The 17,717-nt window shown below is 37.9% G+C and overlaps 1 long non-coding RNA gene across 1 annotated transcript; it reads left to right on the forward strand.

Annotated features, from left to right (window-relative positions):
• The first annotated feature begins 564 nt into the window (after positions 1-564).
• Positions 565-17,075, forward strand: LOC115614176. Its single transcript, XR_003993642.1, has 4 exons — positions 565-597; positions 1,947-2,206; positions 16,097-16,155; positions 16,961-17,075. It is a non-coding gene; the product is annotated as an uncharacterized LOC115614176 (long non-coding RNA).
• The last annotated feature ends 642 nt before the right edge of the window (positions 17,076-17,717 follow it).

Consider the following 17,717-nt stretch of genomic DNA (forward strand, 5'->3'; position numbering starts at 1 on the left):
GTGTTTTTAACAAGCTGGGACAAAGCTTGTAACGAATTTCTGACTAAAATCTACTTAAATGATGTCTGTACAAGCACAGAATGAAACGTATGATTTTTTTTTTTATTTTACCTTTCAAAAATTGCTTGTTCCAGCAGACTTTTTTTTTATGTCTGAACTTTCCTTCATAAATTCTGCCTTAAGTCAGGCCTTTCCACCTGATTAATTTCCTCAGTTAAGATAGCCATGCATTTTGTGGGTATTATTGTAGTTTCCTTTTAGAGTCACTCAACTACACCATTTTTATTTGCTTAGGGCAGTCATACAGTAGAGAAAGATGAAAAATACTAAAAATGAAAGAATATTGGACAGACTTTAGTTTTGGTTTAACAGTATTAACTTACCTTTATTTGTCCTATATATTTGACGGCCTGGTGTGGAACTTTTATGCAATCTGTACTTACTTTTAGCTGCCAACATCTTCAACCAATTTTCCAAAGTTTGAAGAAACATGATAGCAAAGAAAGAGGAAAATAAAAAGTTGTAATCATGGATGAATAAAAGGATGTTTGATTGGAAGGTCATTAATTTGTTATTTGAAACAGGAATCATCCCTAGGTACGTTTAAATTGCTCTTCATTACTTATTTCAGTTGCTTCATTACTTGTCTTGTTTACTTCATTACTTTTTTTTCTATTACTTTAAAAAGCATCTTGAATTAGTTATGAAACCTGTTCTTTAAGAAAAGTCTGTGTATTTAGCTTTCAGCTCTCTAAGTATTTCCAGCAATCATGCTAATGGTTTTGCTGAATAAAATGTCTTAAATGTTTTAGAACTACACTTCCCTTAAAGCTGTGAAGCCTCTGTCATATTGAACAGTCCCACGTACTATGTTACATAGCAGGACATGGACAAGGCCATATTTAAATGCAGAATAACTGAGGAGAAAACATGTCTTTACTGCAAAGTTGAGAGCACATGATTAATGAGGTGGAGGATTTGCCAGAGCTGAGCTCTGCCAGAAGCCCTTCTCATTCCTGCTGTACGCTAAGGTTTTCATTCGCTCCACTTTATTGGCACACATGAAACACCTAAGCATGGTGCCATCACACCCATTCTACTATACCAGGATTGTTTCTACCACAAATTACAGGGTCATGACTGACCAAGAAGGGCAGGGCTTAGTCTCTTGTACCTTTTTATGGCATTGCAAATAGCTATGCAATCATCCTGGAGTAACAGTGCAAGAATACAAATTACAGACTAACCCAGTCTGCTGGTGTCTCAGTGCAAGCGCCTGTTTTTGTCAGCTTCACCCTGCTAGTTGTTCCACAAAAGGCATATGGCCATAAAGGGAATGCTGAAGGGTCAAAGAGGTCTTGCATAGGTATAAGGTGTTTATATTTTAGTAGGTATTATTGAAGTTACTAGTGAAATAAGCTACCTGAGAATAAACTATTGGTGTACAGCAGTTGAAAGACAGTAGAAAGCTCTTTCTCCAATTTGAACTGCAGATGAGTGTGGGGAAGCAGACAGTAAGTAACAGAAGTGAAATTTACTCAGAAGATTTGTCAATATCCAGAAAATGCCAGCAAAGCTGTGTCTCTGCTTTCTGATACAGTGCAGATGCAAAAGCACCACTTATATTATGTCCTTAAGTAGTTATTACAGAGTTGGGAAGGAGAGGAATGCAGATCCATAGGTGAAAGGTCATGTAAGTGTTGAGGTCTGCTTGGTTAGGGTAAAAGGTTAAACAAAAAAAGTCTCATAAAACACTAGATACAGTACCAATCTTAAAGGAAACTGCTTTCTAAAATGGCATTAGTAGTCTTGGTCTTCTGATATTTGGTGTAATAACAATTCTACATCTCTGTATAATCATTACTAGCATACACTGTATAGGAAGGTTGAATTTAATTCTCTTAAGACTAGTTGGAATAAGAAGGTGCTCTTTTGTATCCCCCAAGGTAAAAACAGAAGGCCTGATTTTTCTTCAAGCACTTTAAAAATCAGAAGCCTGCACATGAAGATCGGGTAGAATATCTAGCGCCAATTTGATCCCCCTGTGAATGGTGGAAGGCTCCAACTTGAAGATATTTATAGGGACGCTGGCAGGGATGACACTCATTTTGAAGGCTGGAGCATCACAACCCAAACAAGCACTCGAAGAAAGGTATCAGTTTGGAAAAACAGAAGTATTTCAAATGATTCTGCATTGACTGTCATGGTGAGTTTCATCTCCTGTCATAAGACTGCAATCTGTTAATTTTTAGGATTAATACAGCACAAAGGTTTAAAGCATTAAAACTTTCATGCATGGGTTTAAGTTCTGTGGAGAAAAAAGTTGTTTCCTCCAGTTTGTGAATAAAACACTGATTTTGGGAACAGACAAACAAATAACAGTATATGGACAGGAGTGTGGGGTTACTTCTGCTTTCGTTTAACTATATGCCAGAAGTGAACATTATCTTTTCAGTTGCATATTTGGATCTTCCTGCACTGTAATGGATTTGCATGCACAGAACAATGGAATTTTGCCCATTTCTCATGTAACCTGAAGCCTTGGAAGTTGGAAAGAACAGCTCTTATTCTGTAAAGTATCAACGCATGAAACATTATACAAAGCAATTTATAAAGGAATTGGGATTAACTGGAATTTGCAGTTAGAAGCTACTAACTCAACGCTATATTTAAAGTCTCTAAGAATTGGAGAGGGAGAGCAAATGATAGATAACTTAAACACAATTGAGAAAAATAAAGCCATTTGCTGCTAGGATTTTGTAAAAATGTTCCTCTTCTCAAAGGTATAAATTTAGATCTATTAACTTTCAAAGCTGTGCCTACAAAAATCATCCAGATCAGAAGCTTTCCTGCAGCTTGTGTTGTCTTTGCCTATGTAGGACTTCTGGCAGCAGTATAGGGAATTGCGTGTGTGTGGAGCAAGCTGTTGGTGTTGCTCAGAAGCACACTTAATTCTGATGTGCTCTATGCTGTTCTTTCCTGCTTATGTATCAACATTTAAAATAACTTAATGTTAATTATCCTTTTTGTAAGGAGCCAGCAGCAGTTTCTCCAAACTTGAGAGTGGATTGGTCTTCTCCTTTGAGCCCCCAACTTGGTTACGGTCGCAGCTAATTCTGAGTTGGTTTTTGCTGTGGTACTTTGGGAGTGTTCCAGTTTCTTGAAACTACACAGAGATATTAATTCATAATTCTAATGACTCCAACAATAAATGTTTCATTTGTTTATCTGGGGGGATAGGGAATAAAAATTCCCTACAGAAATGCAGCCAAGCAGAGAAGGCTGAAAGTTGCAGTGATTTATAGCCTTACTAGAGCAAAATTATGTGAGGCTACATGGCCCTTAATAATATTAGATATATTGCTTCGACTGTGACACGATTATGTTTTAGATCTTTCAGTCCCTAATTTGTCTAATATATATGTGTGTATTGTCAGCAGTTCTTAGTCTGTTCTGGTTACACTGGAACACACTAGCAAGATTCCAGCAGTCACTACCATGGGAAATGGTCCATTTAAGCTCTCAGCCGAGTTATTTCTGAGAACAATCATCCTTCTTTAAAACACAGGTTTTACGCCTTGTTACCATTCCTAGATACTGGTTTTCGTAGACATCTTTGTGGGGCTGTACAAATGCTAGTTCAAACGCTAAGTAACTTCTGTACTTATTCCGAACTAAAGATTTGTGGCAAGACTAGCTTTTTTTAGGAGCAAGTGCACATCTTTGCTTAAAATCAGCTCTTTGGCTGCTGCGTGAGAGTTGAGCTGGCCCAGGCTAATCTGGGTGAGGTGTGGCCTCTGCACGTGTCCTGTGTTTGACCACTTCTGTCCAAGTTCTTTGGATGTTTACAGCTATTACAGGATTGGGGCTCAAAGCCCCATCCAGTCCGGCATTGAACTCCTTAGTGGGGCATCCACAGCTTCTCTGGGCAACCTGTTCTCGTCTCTCCGGTTTTGAGAAAAGGATGTTATGTGGGACAGTGTCAAATGCCTTGCACAAGTCCAGTGCATCATCTGAGAAGATGTCTGTATTCCAGAGACAGTTTCTGTACCTTGTTAGACTTGGGAAGTTCAGGTCCAAATGATTAAGTAAGCAGTTAGATGAGTGATTGCAGTCAGAACCATGGTAGTTACCAAATTAGCCCTGCTTCCTTTGAAAAAAAGAGGAAGAAAAAAGATAGTGTTACATTTCATGACTGATCTCTGATGTTTTCAAGCTTCACAAATGAAATATGACTGTAATGCAAATTTAAACTTTGTCAATCAGCCCAGTCCCTGGAGAGACACAGGAAGGTCTAGTGGGTCATTTTTAATCCATCCATCACCGATGCCATTGCTTCACTTTCTATTTGTTTCATGAAGACACCTCCTCAAGAGTTAAAGCTGGGAAAGGAATTTAAGCCAATGATTGGCAGCATGGCGTGAAACCTTTACCGAAGGAGGCCCACTTGTCCCTCTTTCCAAATCTGTACTTTAAGACCAAAAAGCTTTATGCTACTTCTAGACTGCAAAATATGGCTGTAGCCTGTGCTGGGCTTATCGTGACACACAGGATGAGTTTTTACTGTTATTGTCATAACAGCCATGCTTTAAAAAACCTCAAATAAATGGTTTCTTATCTATCATAAAATCCAAACTTTCATAATAGCTATGACACTCTTAATTCTTCCATGAAGCAGTTACTCAAGAACTGTGGTTTCCATTTAAAAGGGGGGAAAAAAAGGCATTTTGCCCAAAAGTAATGGAGAGAAGCAGCAGATTCAGTAGTAGAATACACCCACCAACATCTTTTTTTAAGTCAGTAAAATATAAAGCAATCCTAAATTTACTTGGCATACTTGTATTTTTTATGTAAGTCAGGTTTTTTTTTTGCCTTCCTAACTTGAAGGCTATGGGATTGTTTCCAAACAGTCTGATGCTTTAAGGGTCAGGAGCCTTATAAAGAACAAACAAGAGACTAAATTTTGCTTTTGCTTATACTGCGTTCGTGCCAGAATAACTGAACAGATGTAACTGGAGTTAGTTATCCTTGTGCAAATCCAGAGTAATAGAATAAACTGAGCTTTCTTATCTTGCTGTAAGGAGGACTGAAAAATAAGAAATGTATTTCTGTCAGGTGACTTTTCTATTGTTAAGCCAGGCAACAACGAAACTGCTCTTACCTGCTGGTTTTGATCTATTTTTAACTGTAGTTGTCCTTCTAAATTTGTGTTGGTGTTCCTTGTGAATGCCAATAGCTTAGAGTTTAAGGAAAGGCTCCAGAAAAGGGTGCTGGCACAGCTAAGTTTCTTCAACATTGTGGGAAAACATTCCTAATGAACACATAACCTTTGACAATCGCTTGCTGTTTGCTCACATCCATTTTCTTTGACAGTGTGATACTGAACAGAGGAGGCTATTTCTCAGCAAGTGTATCTTCATTGTGGCACTTTGTCTAGCATTTTAAGCAGCGGTTCATCTCACGGTGCAAGTATTTCCAGCTTGTGACTGGTTTGTAGGTTAATGTTCCCTATTTCATCATGGCCACTTGAAGCAGGGTCCCACTTGGCTGCCCACTGTAGTTGCTATCCCAAAATGTGGCTTCTGCTGTTACCCCATTTCTACAGTAGAATCTGAATGAACAAAATTAAATTGTAAAGTCATGAAGCAAATAAACTTCTTACTGTGGGAAAGGAACTTTAGTTATATGAATCCTTTCTTACCCTGCAGTTTCTAGCCATTTTCAAGTGCATTGCTTAAGGGGATTAGAATCAGAATAATTAGGTTGGTAGAGAGATCAAGTCTGATCTCCCATGTGAAGCAGGGCCAACCTCAAGTATCTGGGATGGGGGCAGATATCCATTGGTTTTTCCATTCCTGAGTTGGGGTGGGGGAAAAGCATACATAAACTTAGGTGGTTTGTTAGAATGATGACATCCACTTTTGCTGTTTTCCCCTGTTGCATTTCATCTCACATTCAAAGTGTGTTACTGTTCCTGACAACATCAAAGATGATGTTCAATTCCAACTGTCTAGATTGCTAAAACTTTTTCATTTTGACACTAATAGAAACTGTGAGAGGGACTATTGAACTAAAGACTTTAATGCTGGTTTTTTATTTCCCATGTTCTCAAATCAGTGTATTTAAGAGAGCATGAATTTTAACTATTATGTAAATAATAACGGTGCCAGAGTGAAAAAAAAAGTTCAAATTTCATGATGTGAACAGCAGAAGTTGTAGAAGACTTCAAGAATGACACTGATGTCCTGTATGCTTTAGCAGCACCCTTGGCATTTTCCCAATTCACAGCTGACTATAAAATTCAGCCAATACAGCTTAGAAAATACATAAAACATATTCAACAGCCGTGAGGAATCCAAGCTGACAATGTACATTTACATAGGTTAATAGTTCTTAAAACCAATTTCAGTGCAGTGGTTCTGGAATTAACTTTCTAATAATTGTACAGCTGCCTGGGCAAGTGGAAAATTTGACTGGTATGTTTAGACTAACAGTGGAATATGTCTAAGAAGCAGAGCTACAGAAACAGAAATTTGTCATTTCAAAGTTTTAGTTGGATCAGGGACAGATTGAAAAGTTCAGACCTGCTTAATGTCAAAGTTACCCTAGCACAGAAACCGTCCAGCCCTCCTGGAGGTGTCAAAGAGCATCAGGAAGAAACAGCAAACCAAGTAATTTTTGCTGAAGGTGCCGTGTGGTCTTTGAAGCATCACTTTCATGCCAGTTCTGCAGTAATGAACTTGTCTGCTACCACAGGCTGAGCTTGTTTGTTTATTAAAACTGGGTATGAGTGTACATGCAGAGATCTTGCCATTATGCAAAGAGAAGTCCTTGACTTTGGCCATATGCAAACTGAATAATAAAACTTAGCTGTTCTTAACCTTACTGGCCCTCCTCCCTAAAATGGTTTCTATCTAAAGCTGACAGGCTCACATCAGTAGGCAGTAGAACCAAGGCAGGAGCAAGGTTGTGGGTGTTCAAAACAGATGCAGCCTGCAAAAATATTTTAATAATGTTTTTAATTTTGCATGGGGGCTGGCTACATATTTGTATTGTATCTTGGGAGTGAAGAGGAGAGCCCCAGGCTCCCACCCACACTTGTTTATCATAATCCCCTTTAACATTCTCTCCATAACAAGGGAGCGGGGGGATTTCTGTGAGGCTGAGGCAGAACTCTAAGCAGCATTACAAAGCAGTGATGCAGGTGAGGGGCCTGCTAAGCCTCAAAGAGTATTTTTGCCACATCTAGAGTGTGGCTGTATCAGTACAGATTATCAAACAGTAAAGAGGGAAAGAAAGGGAAGGCTGTTTTCAGAGTCTTTAAGAACTTGCTTAAACAGTAAATCTAAGATTGTGATAAGTTTTTGTGGACACCAAAACAACTCTAAAAGGAGCTGTGGAGGAGAAGGTAGATGAGATTCTGAAGGGGCTTCTCACTGTTCAAACCTCAGGTCAAACCCAGATGCCAGCAGCATCCTTGGGGCCAGGCAAGCAGAAAATGTAGTTCTGTGTACCATTTCCTTACCTTCAAAGCTCATGATCCTTTATGGATATATAAAAGGGGTTTTAATCCTAGTGACACTAGAATTGTCTAAACCCTGATAATTTTATTGAGAATAGATTCTAATCCACAGTTCTTACCTTCTTTTTCTGATATGCTAATTTAATGCACCATTGTTTTTGATGGTGTGTTATCAAATGAGGGATGGCATATTTGAAAGTACATAGTGCTCAGGCAACCTGTTTCATAGCACTTAAGAGATTTTCTAGCCTGCCCTGAATTAGAAAGCATAAATTTCAGTTATATGTAAAAACTGTCAAATGCGTATCTCCTGTCTTGGTTCTGTTACTTGGTTGGTTTTTGTTTCTGAACAGAAAGAAAGGCTTGTTTTCTCCCAGGAGCTGTCTTGGAAAAATTAACAACAAATGTGCTTTTAGCTGGAAGCAGAAGCGGTACGGGGTAGGATGAGTAACTCTAGAACAGTGTAATGTAATTAACTGTGCTGAGCATTTACAGTTTCTCCATGTGGCTCAGACACAGTCTCATGGCTTTTAGTTCAGTGCCCTGTGTATAGCCTGCCAATCAAGACTGAAAACACATGATATGTGTTTGTTCATAAGCAGGATTAATGTTAATTTTACAAGCTTGATGGATCTATGTATGATACTAGGAAAATACTTCAATAGCAAGTGCTCCACAAATGGTACTGGTAGTCTTACAAATGAGAGTGTGTTACTTTGGTTATGAAAGTGTGCTGTAGTCTACATGAAACTATTACCTGCTAATTCAAACCATATGCTTCCTGAATGGAGCAATTTCAGTCTACCATTTGCCAGCATTGCCTGCTGTATGCCTAGAGTTAATTCAGTGCCTTCTGTTCTTTGATCACAAACTAAGCTCGCAAATGCCAGATTGATAGTCTGTGTTGGCAACTCATGGCAAAGCCAAATCAGCCACCAGTGTTAGGTGCTGTTTACAGTATTAGAGTGTCTTGGTGATTTATGTTCTAGCATTAGGATAAAAGAAGTCACACTCAACTGACTTGGAGCTATACAGTCCTTAAAAGTAGACCAGTCTTCAGTTTTAAGATACCACAAAGAACAAGAGATGAAAACTTGCAGTCTTTCATCTGAAGTGGACGGGGTAGGATTGCAACTGAGAAAAAATAATAAAATTGCCACTGTGTGATTATTATTTATTAGAAAACCATTCATTCTACTGAACTGCTGTGGTCTAAACTCCTCCCACCCTAACTGGGCACAGCAGTCAATTCCATGCCCCTCAAGTGTTTGCAGTGGCTGGAACCAGCATGTCACGATGTCAGTTGAAGGTAATAGAAGTTTTGCATGAAGAAAGAGCTTGACGGATCACAATACTGGGTTGAAAGATTAAAGGTGCTTAAAGGCTGCCATTGGGGATTCCTAAATCCATGAAAACTATGGACAGAAATGATGAATTATAAATAAGAAACCTCATTAATTTTAAGTGCATGCTCAATCATGGATACAGATACTCAAGCTAATGCTACAAAAGGAGTGTTATAAATGTGTGGCAGAACTACAAATATCACTCACATGCCACTTCTGGTGGGGGAAAGGGTGTAGCCAGACTGCGAAAGATGAGAAAAATAAAATTTCATAATGGTGATGTGAGTTGAAAAGTTGGGAAACTATGAACAAGTTAACCAAAATAAATAGCTGCTCTGGTGTGGAGCTCGATTCTCAGAGCCATGATCAGCAATGTTCTGAGAGTTCAGACACTGGCAGCGAATCAAATATTTCTTCCTTCTCCAGCACCAGTAGTCCTAACGTGCGCCTTTGGGGAAAAAGTGTTTTTTCACTTTGAACATATGGCATTATCTTGAGCTAACTGACTGCTTTATGAACATTTCCAAAAGGACAAGTCTTGTATTGCAGAAGGCCAAGAATGCAGCTTCATTTCCTCTTTCAGAATTTAATCTAAAAAATTTGTTTGCTCTTTTTGTACAAATTTAATTTGGAGCACATATGTACAACATATGTAACATCATCAAACAGCTAGCTGATGCTCATCAAAATAGTGGGAACAAAACAATAACCTCAAGGTATGTATGGGTAGCTGTACAGACTGGTATGAATTTGCATCCAGAGCTGCTTGGTTTCAATTTTGTAACAGCAGTCTCTGTTAAGAGAAACAGCCTTTAAAATGGAGGCCTAGATTTTGTGACTATACAGATTGCTTTTGCGTATGGTGTATAGGATAAGCATTTGAAACTTTTCAGCTTCATTTTCATAGCAGCTGACTCCCTGCATCCCAGACTTCTGTAAGATTCACTGTATTTACTTGGTATCTTTAATTTAATTTAAAATTACATGAATAAGGTAAAAAAAAAAAAAACTTTCCTTTTGCAGAGCATCTTTTTAGGAGCAGACATTTTCACAGTTTTTTGGCAGTGTTCTAGTGCTTTGTTTTACTTTTAGTGTAGTAAGTTGAAGTAAATTTTACAGACTCGCAGGCCTAGATATCTGAAATATGATAATCTGTCAAAAGCCCTCAGTGGGACAATTACAGCCCCCACATCCTCCCACAGCAAACATGATTATGGGAGAAGAATGCTTGAGGGCTGCAGCTGAGATTAGACAATGTGAAGTACTCTTGCTTCAGTCTTCACAAAATCACCTGCTACAAGTCTTAGTAATGAGATAGGTGAGATTGAATGTGTGTTCTACATTAGTACTGACTTTATATATTTTGAAATTTATTTCAGCATCTGTCTTAATGATGTCTGTTTAAACTAGATCGATCCACATCTCTTATTTGGTTTTCATGTTCTTTACAGAGCAAATATAGCTTTAAATACTCCTTTGATATGAAATGCAGTGCATATCCAATACCTGCTCCTCACTGTTGAGGGCTCTCAGCATTGCTTTTCTACCTGAATCTTGTTTTCTTTCCTTCCCAATATCCTTCTTACTTCTTGAAAGCAAAAAAGACTCCTAGTGTCATCATTCCTTCCTAATGTTTTTCAGCAGTTCTTCCTTCCTACCTTACTTCCACAACTGACTTGAGGATCTTATTTTCAGGTGATACACACCTTATTGTCACTTACATTTTGTAAAGCAAGGGTAAATTAGGTCTAACATATCACTCTGATTTAAACAAAGAGCATTGCGGTTTGTTAATACTCTGCACAGATTGCAGAGCCCTAAGGTGCTTGACGGAAAAGATCCTCAGCAGTAAGTGATCAAGTCCAGAATCTTGCTGTGCCATACACAGACCAGGCAGTCCAGTGATGGTCCTTTACAGGAAATACTTCATGGGGAGCCTGAGCTCTGAATCAGGTTTTTCTTTGTTAGTTTAGAAATTAATTTAAAAAGGTGTACATAAGAAGGTAACAGTTATTTTTTGGGGAAAATAATATTACTAATAACGATAGAATCCTCAGGCACTTCAGTGAGAAAATGCATGTATTTATTCCTTTGAGTCTTAAGTACATCAGATGAAAATTTAAGCTATAGATGTGTTACATGGAAAACCATACGGCTCCATTCATGCTTGGAAAGACATCTGACTTGGCTAAATTCATTTCTCAGCAAGCTTGTCCTTGCTGACTGCAGGATTTTGGGGATTATAACAGGAATGCAGACAAGGCTGTCATGTCCTTTGGCATTTTTATCGTGATCTAGGTATAAGCACAGGTGGGCAATTAAACACTTTGTGCTTCATTTCCCACTGAGTGTCAGTTGTCATTTCACTCCCACGATTGGCAATAAATATCAGTGATGATGAAGCATGCTCCTCTACGTTCTGTAGTCAAATGGAGGCATAGCAACATCTGAAAATGTGGCTCATTGTGTCAGGGATGCTTTGGCACTTTTTTCCCTAGCCCAAAGGTAAAGAATGTCTAATCCTTGCTTTTTGATATGGATTTTTTCTCAGAGCTGCCTGCCACAGCTCTGGTGATGTGGATAGTATTTTTGTTGTTGCTGCTGTTTTGGAGAAACAAAGGGATTGAGAATAACATGTCCTCTTGTGGAAGTGGATGCCTGAAGTCTCTGCAGAGAGTAGTGAAAAAGTAGCAAATGGTGCTGAGTGATATGCCTTTGTTCACAGAAAAGAGTACAGGAAGAAAAAATATTTAGAACTGTAAATGAGCTCTAGTACGTTAGGGGATAATCTTGATAAGAAAAAAGAAAGGAGCAGGAGCAACTCCAGAAAAGATGTGACATTTTGGGGGATCATATAGATTGTTTTTTTGGGTTTGTTTTATGGAGATTATGGATGCTGTTTTACAGAGTTTGTTTTAATATAAAGTACTGTTTGTAATAGAATCACACAGATCTTGTGCATTCTGCATCTAAATATTCATTTATAAACCACAATTGTATACAATAACAGAGGGACTAATTTTCCATAATTTTTACACAGATAATTTCCCTGCTGTCATATAAAACATAAAGGATAGTGAAGTCTTGGTTTGCTTATGACTCAGGCACAGAGTCTCCAGGCTGACCTTTTAGTGTCCTTCAGTTTGGCTTCAAGAAGCTGACTGTTTTTTTTATCATCCCCTCGTGTTTGTAAAGACAGCCTGAAATATGGTTCTGAAAGTAAGAGCAATGTTGTTCTCCCAGAAAAGCTCATTCTCCTGCCTTGGTATTACCCAATATTACTTAGCTCTTGCCTGGCAAGGTTCGGTGGGTGGAGGAAGGCAATAGGTCTTATTTTGAGATTTTAAAAGGAGCTGAATTTTATATTCGCTTCACAGTTTATTTGTTTTATTCCTGTCCAATGAAAAGCTGCTTTTCCATGGGAGCCTGAGGAGAACTCATTCAAGATGAAAGGAAGTGGAATGCATCTGAAAGAGCAGCCAAATTTTGATGGCTTTTTCTTGCTGATGGTATGAGCAGTTAAATCTTTTAAAAGGCTGTGTTGCTTTCCTTTTAGTCCTATTGGTTGTACAACTCTTACCCATCTTTTGTGAATGTATCGTACTTCATCGTCTGCCAAAACCTGTTTGTTTAATTAAATTCTTTTAAGAACATACCACTCTTCTATGAAGTTTGAAGGATTACATGCAGCTTGCGTTTCCCCTGGTACTTTCATGTTGGTTTTGATCATTGCCTTAACATACTGGATTACATTCCCTTAATGTGCTGCTTCATGACACAAAGACGGTATGACAGCCTTGTGTGGCTAGTACAATATTCATGCTTCATTACATAGAGAAACATTTATCGCTGTTGAATAATACACATGGTGTTGTTTTTCCCCTTAAAATAGTCACTTGGCTCCATGTGCTTGAGGTGCGTAGTGTCTAATGTTTGTTTTAGTGATTTAAAATAGAAAACATGAGGAGGACCATGCACAACTCAGTTTGCGAGGCATTACCGAAATCCAGCTTATGCTGATGGGAATTACAAAACTGAAAGTGTTGCACTTCATAAGTACATTTATAATGAATGTAATGTGTGACAACAATGTCTGCTCATGTTAGTAATATTTCTTACCCTTTAAAACCTATTGGCCCATGCTGAATTCTGGACTGCCACACCTGACCAGTTCTGGCGCCTGTCTCAATGGCTTGCATGGAAAAGCTCCTCTCAGTGAAACACTGGAATGTGTAGTCTCTGTATCCCTTCACTGGTAGGCAGCTCAGTTTGCCTCCAGAAGATACTGCCATGTTGTAAATGAAGTATGTAGTTGCCACTCAGTCCTCTTAAGGTGTGAGCAGAATGATTATTTTCATCTTTGTGGCAGTTTAACTATCATCACTTTCTGGTACTCTTCCTGCTTTAACTCCATGGACAGTAATTTCAGCACAGTAACACAACTGAATGTGTCTTTTGTTAAAACTTCAAACTTTGTTTAGGGAAGTGATAAGTTCTGGTAGTTAACACACAACATGGGGTAGGAGTTTGCCTCGGTACTGTGGCCAATTATCACTTCTTATCAGAAACATCATCATTTCATAGAATACTTCATGACATACATTGCACAGAACATTCTTCTCAGAGGAAGAGTTAAACAGTTTCAACAGTGTTGGAAAACAGGTTGAATTTTTAAACAGGGAATGTATTACGTCTGCTTTAGTTTCTTTCCTAGGTTGCTCAGCATCAGAAATTGTTTATCACTTAGTTTTTCAGGAAGCTCCTTGCTCTGTTGTTCACATTTCTAGTTCTTCAGAGGCACGTTTCCAATTCTTCAGAGGTTGCAGACCTAAGGGATGACCTTTTCTCCCCCCCCCCACCCCCCCCCGTCATATTTTGTGGGGTTTTTTTTAAATAATTTTTGCATTTTCTACAGTCAAAACTCTTACTGTCATGTCCATATGTTAACATTCAGAAGAACTAATCTGAGCACTACCCAGAGAGTCCACTAGTTGGTTTCTATCAGCAGCTATTTTTGTGAAGTGATCCCAATTGCCCTTTTACTAGGAAGCTGTGAAAAGCTATTTACACCTAACCCAGTTAGCTAATTTTCATACTTTGCACTTTGTCTCAAGGGAGCTACTTTCCTGTTGCAGTGCTGTCATTTAGCTATGTATCTGAATTCTTTCAGACTGTGCTGTCATTTCATTTATAATGGTCATTTATTGCCTGCAAGTCTTAATTAGTCTCTTTGTTTTCCTTCCTTTTAATGTTTCAAGTATGTCATGATTTATTCTATTTTGCTTCATTTGTGCAGAATAAGCTCATATCTTGTTTATATTTTAACCATTCTGTATCTTGCTTTTCACACAAATGGATTTTACTAGTTCCCTCTGTTTCATATTATCAACTGGTATTCTTAATTATTTAAATATCTCCTCAAAATCTAACCCTCCACATAATTATACTTTATATCTCTCCCTGCTTTTGCAGTGGACTCAGCAAGTGTATGAATACTGCTTCAGGTTTTCATTACTCTGCACTATGGTAGCAACAAATTGTCTCCATCAGAAGCTGTCACTGTGAAGAGGTTGCAAAGGTGAAACCAGAATGAATTTCTGTACATGTAATTACACATGCAGAGTATTCGTGCACAATTTGAAGAATTTATGTACAGCAGAGTCTGTAATTGGTAGTAATTTTTCAGCTTTATGGTGGATTTATTTTGGTGATTTCATTGTCTTTGCCAAAGATCAAGTGTATTTCATTTGGAGTAATGGAGAAAGGGTTTATTGTCTTCGATGCCGGAGCTGTGATCAATAGTGGACATTTAAACTTCAGATGGCAGAGGAATCTTAATTGGACCCCACGTAATAAGGTCAAGTTGATTGTCAGAGTGCTCTGTAACTGAAGGAATTAATTTTCTCCAATACTTAATTTGTCTTTCATTACAGTTGTGTAATTCCAAGTTGCAAAAATGAAAAGTCATGCAGAAAATCTGTGACAGAATTTTTAGACTGCTTCTGAAGCCTTCCACGCTGAGGATCTACAATGTTACTAAATTAATGAGTAAAGGGAATTTCATGGAGTATTAATGATAACAAAATGACATTATAATTCTTTTATGGTTTTATGCAGGGCAGTTACACAGAGTGAATGAGAGTATGTAATGGGAAGACTTAATTGATTAAAACCTTTGTGCAGTAAGTAGGAGCTTCAGTTTGAGTTACATGCCATTAAAAACTGAACTCTTGATTGCTGTTCAACAAAATCAATACAGAACAGAAGTCTCTAGTGAAGCTTATGCTGCAGCAGTAATGCAGTTTGACAGTAAAAATCAATGCCTTGTCCCAAAGTCTAGCATTTAATATAGTATACATGGTTTATGTCTTTTATTGATTCTTATGGTCCCTTAGGCCATCTGTTAATTTACTACCTCTGTCTGGACCTGGAGAGGTCAGTAACTTAGAGAAATATGTTATTTTCTGCTTGTTCTGTATTGTGTGTGGGTTACAGCAACTAAAATCCATAACTGTTGCTTGTGAAAATGTTGCTCGAAGCATTTAACCCGTATACACCTCAAGACAAAATTCCACTACCCAAGTAGTGAATAGGCCAGAGTGTTCCTTTCAGAAAACCAAGCAGAGTGTTCCACAGTCTATAGTTTTGGGTTTTTTTTAATAAGTCTTCTGACAATTACAAATACCCACAAGTTGTTGGGTATTATTATTATTATTCCTTCTTAAGTCTACTAGATACTTTGTTCAAATGCAGTTTTCATATAACTAACTTTATTCAATTTCTATATACCTTGTAGAAATATCAGGACTTGGAGGTTGGTTACGAATAGATCCTGTGTCATCTTAAACTACTTATCAGCAATGTATGAAATATGTGAGAATTTCACTAATTCATAATTTAGCAATCAGACATTTTATAATTTGCCTAAGAAGAAATTGTATCTTCATCAGTGAAGATTTTAAGGGCTGTGTGCCCTGAGCTTTCATTTCGGCAGCAATTCTTTCCTTTCCTAAAACAACCCCATGCATATTTATGAATGTTTTATAGAATAGAAGCATAACTCAGCTCTTAGGATTTCACAGCAAGTCTCAAAAGTTTTTACTATTAACTAGTTTATTTTTGTATATGCACACAGTACATTTTGTCCTCTGCTATATTGTCCTCGTGAAGTATTTGTATATAATGAAAAATAAAGCGCTTAAATGTAGCTGAATGCTTGAATTCACAGGTCTTGAATGCTACTAGGAATCCAGCCTGATGTTTTGACTCACAGCCTTCTCTCTACCAGTAAGTAATATTTCTTCTTGGATGGTGAACTACTAAACCCAAACTGAAATCACCAATCATTTGCAAACCTAGAATACAGTTCACTTTCAAGTTGCACCAGAAATCTTTCATTTGGTAAGTTGTGGTGCATGCTCCAAAAAAAAAAGGGGGGGGGGGGGGGGGGGGGAAGAGAAGTTTCTATGTCCAAACATGGTAAAGAATTTATGAGAATTGTTTTTGAATTACTGCTGAATCACTCTTAAAATACTTGGGAAAGATGTCTGAAAAATACGCAGTGATGTGAAGCAAATTAGCTGCAAATATCTGTCCTGCTACTAAAAAGTATTTCTTTAGAAAAGGAAATAATTAATGCATATGATTTTCCCACTGTAAATTTTACAGAGCAGTCACAACTTCTATTGTGAGACAGTAGGATTAGAGAAGCCACCTAGACATTTACCTATGGTTTATTTAGTTGTAAGAACTGCAAATGCAATAGCTGGTAGTGTGCATGGGTTGCCCCATACAAAATGACATCCTTTTGCTGCTTTCATTTTGGTGTAATCTTAAACAATGATAGTGTAGCTATGGCTGGTGAAGTATACCACACACACACAAACAAACACAGTTTATTTTGTGTAGTTACAGTAGAAAAAGAAATATTCCTGTTGTTGTGGCTTATTTTGGTTGTTTCAGTAGTGACAGAAGTGGGACGGAATTTTGAGAATGGGACTTGTATGTGTTTTTATTAGGCCAGTTTCTTTCTCTTTGTAATCAAAGAGAATATTATACCTCATCCTTAAATTCCTGCCTTGCCTATTCACAGATTAACCTGAACAGCAAAGGAATGCTCTTGCCTGTATCATCTGTCTCTTCAGAATTTGTCTGCATAGCCTGTTACAGCAAACCATGAGATACGTACACAAGCCTACAAGGATATATCTGTGGCAAGTGGTACCTAATTCTGTCTTCAACTCTTAATTTAATTAACCAGTACACAGTAATTCCCAAAACATAACTGGATTATCAACACAGTCAAGTTTCTAATCACTCACAGTTTAAAATGAACCATGTTACAAGGCCACTTTTACATTGTAGGGTTATACAGGGAAATCCTACAAAGGCAAGGCGCCGCTGCATAGTCTGTAGCCTGGATATAAACCTCCCAAGTTCATAGACTTTCATATTCTAACAAGCTGTTTCACTTGGATTATTTTTTTTTACCCCTCAATAGAATGTCAGTCATGCTGAAGGACCATGTTGCCATCCACCAGCTTCTGTTTAGAAAATAATTATACATTTTATAATTTCCAGCAGTCTTGTGGTAGTGGCAGTAGAATAAAAATGAAATTTTTGAAGAAAAGAGCTATCTTTCAGACCCCAGATCTACACTTTCATCTCGGTTTCTTCCAGCGAGGAATGAAAGGTCATCCAAGAGGGAAGCGAGTTTAACTCTGGTACCTTACTGACATTTTCAGGCTGCTGACTTGACTACTATCAAACATATCAAGTTCAGACATGAGTTACCTCATCTTTAAGCAATTGCCCCATAACCGTTCTTTTATATATTACCATGCAGAGTT

The sequence above is a fragment of the Strigops habroptila genome, chromosome 11 (assembly GCF_004027225.2).
Source record: "Strigops habroptila isolate Jane chromosome 11, bStrHab1.2.pri, whole genome shotgun sequence".
In the NCBI taxonomy this organism is placed as follows: Eukaryota; Metazoa; Chordata; class Aves; order Psittaciformes; family Psittacidae; genus Strigops; species Strigops habroptila.